The 7,373-nt window shown below is 39.5% G+C and overlaps 1 pseudogene; it reads right to left on the bottom strand.

Annotated features, from left to right (window-relative positions):
* Nucleotides 1–845: 845 nt before the first annotated feature.
* Nucleotides 846–6,287, bottom strand: LOC121533639 (annotated as a pseudogene).
* Nucleotides 6,288–7,373: the final 1,086 nt, after the last annotated feature.

Here is a 7,373-nt window from a genome sequence, read left to right as displayed (position 1 = left end):
GGAGAGCTCTGCCGCCAAAAAACACATATACAGCTTTTATACCACTTCACACAAAGGCACTTTGCTCCGCCCACCTTTAGGAGGCCTTTAACCAGTTTCTCAGTCCCCTTCATCCTGGAATGTTTGTCTCAGCAGTTTCTAACTCCCCCCCTCTGTTAGTGGGTTTATAATGATAACCCTAACACAGTTCACACAGTCATCATCAGTATTGGGGGTAACAATTTTAGTCATAATCATAATTCCTCTATCAATAGCGTTGAAAACTTGCTTAAACTATGATGCATTGTATTGAATACCTGTTTCGAATGTTAATTTGTATACGTCCCTAATCCATTCAAATAAACCAATTTGTTGAAAATGAACATAAGGAAAATATTCAAGTTAGATACATGTTCAGTGGTAACTCAATGTCATTGAATAGTTAGTGTCCTTTCAAAACAGCATCAATGAATGATTGTGCTACTGTGCCTACCTTCTTTTAATCACTGATCTGATTCTGTCATGGTTAGATTGCAATATCAATGAAGTGGGAACCTGGAAACCCCCCAAAAATCACCTTTATAATAAAGCATTGCATGCATCTATTATTAGCGGGTCTGGGAAAGAATGGCCTTTTTATCAAATTATTTCATGCAATTGTACGTAGTTTTACATGACTGGAGACATTAGACAGATCTTTTTTAATACCACACAAATTACCGAAATGACATTTTACTCTGACACTAACAAACAATAGTGGTTTAAGATCAAGTATATTGCTACAGAAACAGTTATGGCATTTTTAAACATTGTTTCTATGTTTATAAGGCTAATAAGAAAAGATGTCAAATGACTTGAAAAACGGGAAAGGTGTAACAATTTATAGGGTATTTGCATCAGTAAGTGACTGAAATGCATCATCATTTCATAATTGGAAAGTTCTGGAAAACACCAGGGAAGCTCATCAAGTAGCCTGAAAAGTGTGTGTGTGTGTGTGTGTGTGAGAGAATGTGAGTGTGTGATTAAAAATAAATAAATCACACATGCAATTTGCAACAACATTGTTACACAAATGGATATAAAATTATATTCTATAAACATGCAGTCAGCATTAGATTCACAGAAAGACACACAGGTATTCATCCTCTGATTATTAATTTAAAAAGAGAACATTTTCAAGAAAACATTTACAAAGAACAAACAGAGACTGCCTAAAGACAAAGAATGCCCTGTCTAACATATTGCTATTTTGCAGTCAACCACAACAGTTTGCTATCTGATCTTCAGATTTGTTCTGAGCTTAGTGGGTGGTAAGGTCTTCCAGAGGCACTGTGGTTTACACTAGGCAAAGTGTTCAGATAAAAGGTCAAAAACAAAAAAGCAGACGGCAGTGGAAAGAAAGAGTGAAACAAAATGGACATCAATTGCCCTTTAAAGTATAATAAATAAAAGGGATGCATCGTGACAGGTATACACGTCTACCCCTTTTTTGGGGAAAATTATAAATCAATAATGTGTTGTCAATCATTTACATTAATAACAATGCCAGCTGTCAAATTTCACAGTAACCTGGCATATGTCAATAGATCCGGCATTGTCCAAACAGCTGCAGGTATACAGCAGGAATAAAACCTGCTTTGAGAGATCACACCTCAGTATTAGCTTATCAAAAAAGACTGGAAAAATAAACCTGAGCAGGGAACTGATTTCAAGGGTTATAGTGAACCTTGCAAATTTCCACATTTCAAGTTAGGTTCATGTATTCCATGCCACATAATATATATCTGATGGGGCAGAAATCTGTGTACTAAAATGATTTCCCTGTAATAACAAGGGTTGTAAGCGTCCACTTTCTGGGAGGGGACATGCAGTCCAGCAGTTCTGACACCAAAATGGGACTCTGGCCTAAGACCAGCCTTTTCCAAACACATTCCCATGTAGACATCGTCAATTGGCAAAATGGGAATGGTATGGGACATTTTGTAAATGACTATAGCTGTGTATCCAGAGAGCAGGAAGCCCCCTCCACCACAGTAAGGGGGATATGAGTCTGACTCTTGAACCTGGACTGGGACATAGTATTTGCTCCCAGTTCTTATCCATCCACTCTAAGAACAAGATTTGCTTCAGGGTGAGGTTGAAGAAGGAGTCGTTGAAGTCCCACTGCAAGATATCATTATGCTCACGGTTCTCCAGTCGTAGAAGCTTGTTTAGTTTGCGCTTCTCAAAGCTTGTGCCTGTTGTTCCAGAGAGAAATATCCTGCGGATCCACATTCCATTTTGCAGTCTCTCCTTGGCCCAGGTTTTCCGTAGTACCTCACGGTGGTCGTAATTCACAGGTGAGCTTTTTATGACAAGCAGAAGGAAGACATCAGCAGACTTGTGAGGGCCTCCACATTTATCAGGTACATCCAGCAGCATCGGGAAGTGGCGGCAGTGACGATAGAAGAGGAAGTCTTGGATGTGACCAGGCAGAGAGGAAAACCCTGACACATTGGCCGCAGACTCATTCCGTTCACAATGGCCCCAGGTGAAAACACCTGCGCTCTCACTGGTTGGTTTCTGAGGTCTGTTTTGATAGGTTGATTCCATTCTGTTTATGTGGACATGGTTAGAGGGATCATCAGGAGGAATGTCCTCTTTACTAAAAATTATGACCAAGCACAGAATGCCTATCACAAGTAAAGCTGTTGCCTCACGCAAACAAGAAGACCTTCCCATCTTTGTTGCTCTGTAATGAGAAAAAACAATACTTTATTTTAAAATGAGCCATAAATACATGTGTATGACACACTGATGTGTTTACTGTCCCCGTACAAAGAACAACTATTTTAGATGACACAGTATTAACCTCTGCTCAGCTGATTGGTTGACATACTGTAAATTGAGACATTTTGTGACTGAACTTAACAAAAATAAGAAATTATATTACCAAACCAAGATAAATAACATAACACACATTGGAAAAATACTTTGGAGTACCATAAATTATGTCAAACCCAATTAATGTCCATCGTTTATTGAAATGTATGGGTAATTTATAACAAAACCTTTCGATATTGCTAATCATTTCAATGACTATTTCACTAGTAAAGTGGAAAAACTCAGTTGCAGTTGCATTCCCAAAATATGTCTGCAGAAAAATTGTTGAACAACGTGCTTCCTACAGTATGACAAGCATAAGATGACTGAGACAGTCATTACTGAGGAAAATAGTATTCAATTTGAAATAAAGACATTTGCTTGGGTCATTCATATTTGTCCATAAAAACACAAGATCTTCATTAATTCAGTATTGTGCTATCATAATGACATTTTGAAATTACCATTGAAAATGTAAACCATAAAAACAATACAATCTATCTCTATGATGTAGAAGAGTACCATTGATTCAAATCATTTCAACCTTTGGACAATTACGTACTTCGGGGGTTAGGCAGGGGTGTGACAATAATGAAATTCCAACTAAAATGAGATCAAGTGTAAAATCAGTATTAGGTAGTAGTTTTCTCAATTGCATCATTGGACTGCAGTAATGGAAATGCAAGGCAATAGGGTGGAAACTCATCAAACTGTGTCATGTCTGGTGAAAATAAGTGGAACAAGCCAACAGTTCTGGACATTCATCAAGACATGCTTTGCACAAAGTGAATGAGCAATTTCTCAAACAACTGGAAAAACCATCAAGGAAAATAGATAACCTTTTTTACTTAACAATGCCAATGCCATAGAGCAATTTCAGAAAGGTGCTTATAGTTGGGTTTTTATTTGCGTAACAAGGTTTCCCGTTTGAGGCTAGAAAGAAGCTTGTTCAAGACACTTTTCTTTCTGTAATTGATTATGGTGACTTATTGTATATGCATGCAGCCTCTTCTGTGTTAAAGAGACTGTTTATCATGTATATTTGCGTTTTGTTATAAATGCTAACCTACCATTGCACCTTGCATCAAATGGTGGTTCATCTCATAGAGATCAATAGAGGACTCATCTTTATATCTGTGCTATTATAGCGTCTGTGACAGCATGGGTAGTGCCATTGAGGCTACAACCAATAGGAATCCCCACCCAGTTGACTATGTTGACTACTTTAAAATAGCGGAAGCATGGTGTGAAGCCCTCAATGGTGCTGCCCATGCTAAAATAGCCTTTTGGCCACTAAGGCCTCTATCATTCTCTGTGGTTAATCTACAAAACCCTTCTGGGTAAACTAAACTCCCCCTCTACCTTGGTAGCCTGCTCTCCTTCACAACTAGTAATTACTAGACACAGTCTACTAGGTGGTTGCTACTAAAAGTCCCCAGGGGTGTTACAGAGTGAGGAAAGACTGCCTTTTCCTATTGGGCACCGGAAGCATGGAACAGTCTGCAAAATACGCTTCACCTAGATGTACTTGTGCCCCTTAGGCCTAGATTCAGTCAGATCAAGTGTTAACCGGCAATAGCCGACAGCTACATAGCTGACATTTTGGCGGTGTCGGAAGTTTGTGTAACCTAACTGCGTTGGAGCTGTCAAATCGGTGAGCGGCTGCTCTTGATCATTGTCACAGAAAGCCACACCCGTCCCATTCACGAGAACGTGTAGGCTATAAATAATGACGCTCAAATTGAAAATAGTTTAACGAAATAATTAGGATTTCTGTCAGCCTAATCGAGGTGTAGATTACATTACATCTCACATTCAAGTGTTGAAACTTGTAAACAAGGTTGAATGGGATTTCTCTTAATTTGACTCCATGCAGCCAAAGGCAATGTCCGCTTTAGGTATAGACCTAATGCCAGGAGCCGCTTGTGGATTTGACAGCTCTAACACAGTTCCACCTTCGGCACTGTCAAAACAACCGAGATTCCCTAAAAACACGCCACTTCGATACAGCTACGACTTTTTCAGAGCAGGTTAGCAGAACTTATGCAGCAGGTTAGGATAATTAACGTAGCAGGTTATGAGAATTAGGTAAAGGTTAGGAAAAGTGTTATAGGGTTAGGGTTAGCAAAAATGCATTCCTAACCTGCTATGAAAAGTCACTTGTATGTTTATTGACTGCTGCTGCTTTCTTGGCCAGGTCTCCCTTGCAAAATAAACCCTGTGTCTCAATGGGTTTCTTCCTGGTTACATAAAGATTAAATACAAATACAAATTATAGTGTCACCAGGAAATTTACCAAATGCACTACATTTGGGGTGCGGGTACAGAAAATACTGGATGTTGACTAGTCTTCCTAGGAAGACGGGTTGCCTCCCACATTAACAATATTCTGACATGCACAGTGCTGCATACATGCATAGGCCTACATAGTGCTGTTTCCCATAAGGTCTGGGATTTCCAAGACTAGATGTTGACAAACAGGGGTTGACTGGCCATCTGGCTTTTCGGGCAAATGTCATATGGGCTGGTCCATTTTTATCTTAGTGGGCCTGTCTAAAATTTTAATTATCTGGTTAGTAATGGGGGCCTCAAGGAATAAAATGGGCCAGTGTGGGGGCCTTGAGGGAAAAAATTGTCTGTTGAGGGGGCTTCAAGGAAAGAAATGGGCCGGTATGTTAGAAATGCCAGAGCAGATTTCTGGTCCCACTCTGCCCCTGTTGACAGACAAACTATGTCCACACACCCACTGTTCAAGTGCTTGTAGAATTACAATGATGAGATATACATATTAAGCTACTAACCAATTTGAGTGTGACAGTGTTCCAGTGTTGGTGAATTTCTTTCATTTATTGACAATAAGAGGAAAGGCGTGTCCCCCAGTCAGTCGTGTGCAAACTGAAAGTATGCCCGTTATAAAACCAGCACCACAGAATTGGCTATTTTAATAAATGTTATCCAACAGTGAATTTATAGGCTAACAATTTATTATAATAACCACATTTACCTCTGTCACAGTAATTAAACAAATATCCTCTATACTAGCAGGTATTGCGCTGTTAGGCATGCATATAGTTCCTTAACTTCTCTCTGGGTAGCTTAGCCTATCGATCTGCACGACTTTATTCTAATTGTATTGGATCATCCAAAAGCAGTTTTTTGTTTGTTCGCATGAATAATATTGAGCTGGCACAAATAATTACTTTTTAGTGATTATATTCATATAGGATATGCCTACAAACAAACCAATATAGTAACCTATATGTATTTGTAGTATGGTGAATTTATACAACTAATTCATTGCCATAGAAAAGCATGTCTCCATATTTACAATGCACGGCACGGTGTCTCTTACCTTTTCCCCCCTCCGTCCTATTGACAGAACGTCTGGAGTTGCCTTCGCTCCCTCTGTAAATTATAAATACTATTGGGCCTTAGCGCTGGGCGTTACCCACCAGGGCCATGTTCAGTATGAAAACGTTCTCGAACGTTGCAGATAGAAATACCACAAATAGAGCCGATGTGATTCCTTATTCTACATGTCAAATCAAATCAAATCAAATCAAAAAAAATTGGTCACATGCGCCGAATACAACAGGTGCAGACATTACAGTGAAATGCTTACTTACAGCCCTTAACCAACAGTGCATTTATTTTTAACAAAAAAAGTAAAAATAAAACAACAACAAAAAAAGTGTTGAGAAAAAAAAGAGCAGAAGTAAAATAAAGTGACAGTAGGAGGCTATATATACAGGGGGGTACCGTTACAGAGTCAATGTGCGGGGCACCGGCTAGTTGGAGGTAGTTGAGGTAATATGTACATGTGGGTAGAGTTAAAGTGACTATGCATAAATAATTGAACAGAGTAGCAGCAGCGTAAAAGGATGGGGTGGGGGGCAGTGCAAATAGTCCAGGTGGCCATGGATTAGCTGTTCAGGAGTCTTATGGCTTGGGGGTAGAAGCTGTTGAGAAGTCTTTTGGACCTAGACTTGGCACTCCGGTACCGCTTGCCGTTGGGGTAGCAGAGAGACAGTCTATGACTAGGGTGGCTGGAGTCTTTGACAATTTTGCAGTGCAAATGCAGTGATGCATGTTTGTTCTACATAGCTTATTTATATCTGAACATTGCAAACGTTGCATCCTTCTCGAACAGCGCACCTATTACATTTTATGTTCCTGCATATCGCCTTGCGTCACCACAAACCTACCACGAATCACAGGCTAAGAGAAATGTAATGTATTCATTAATGGGCAATCTGCGATTGGTACATACATTTTTAAAAAACTTTTAAATTAATTATACTAGCTAGCTAGCCGTTCTTCAAACAAAGTCAACACAGTGGCCATTGCTAGCTACCCAACACGTCCAGCTAACTGTACTGTAGTAGCTAAATACAATATACTTGTCCTAGCTAGCCAACGTTTAATCATTGCTGCGTCATGAAAGGAACTTGACACAGACCACGAATGATCTGTTTAGTGTGTTATCACACTATTGGTGGTTTGTTGTGACCAAGTGTTTTGTGCTAAACTGT

Source organism: Coregonus clupeaformis, chromosome 20 (genome assembly GCF_020615455.1).
Source record: "Coregonus clupeaformis isolate EN_2021a chromosome 20, ASM2061545v1, whole genome shotgun sequence".
NCBI lineage: Eukaryota > Metazoa > Chordata > Actinopteri > Salmoniformes > Salmonidae > Coregonus > Coregonus clupeaformis.
This window is presented reverse-complemented; position numbering and strand designations above follow the sequence as displayed.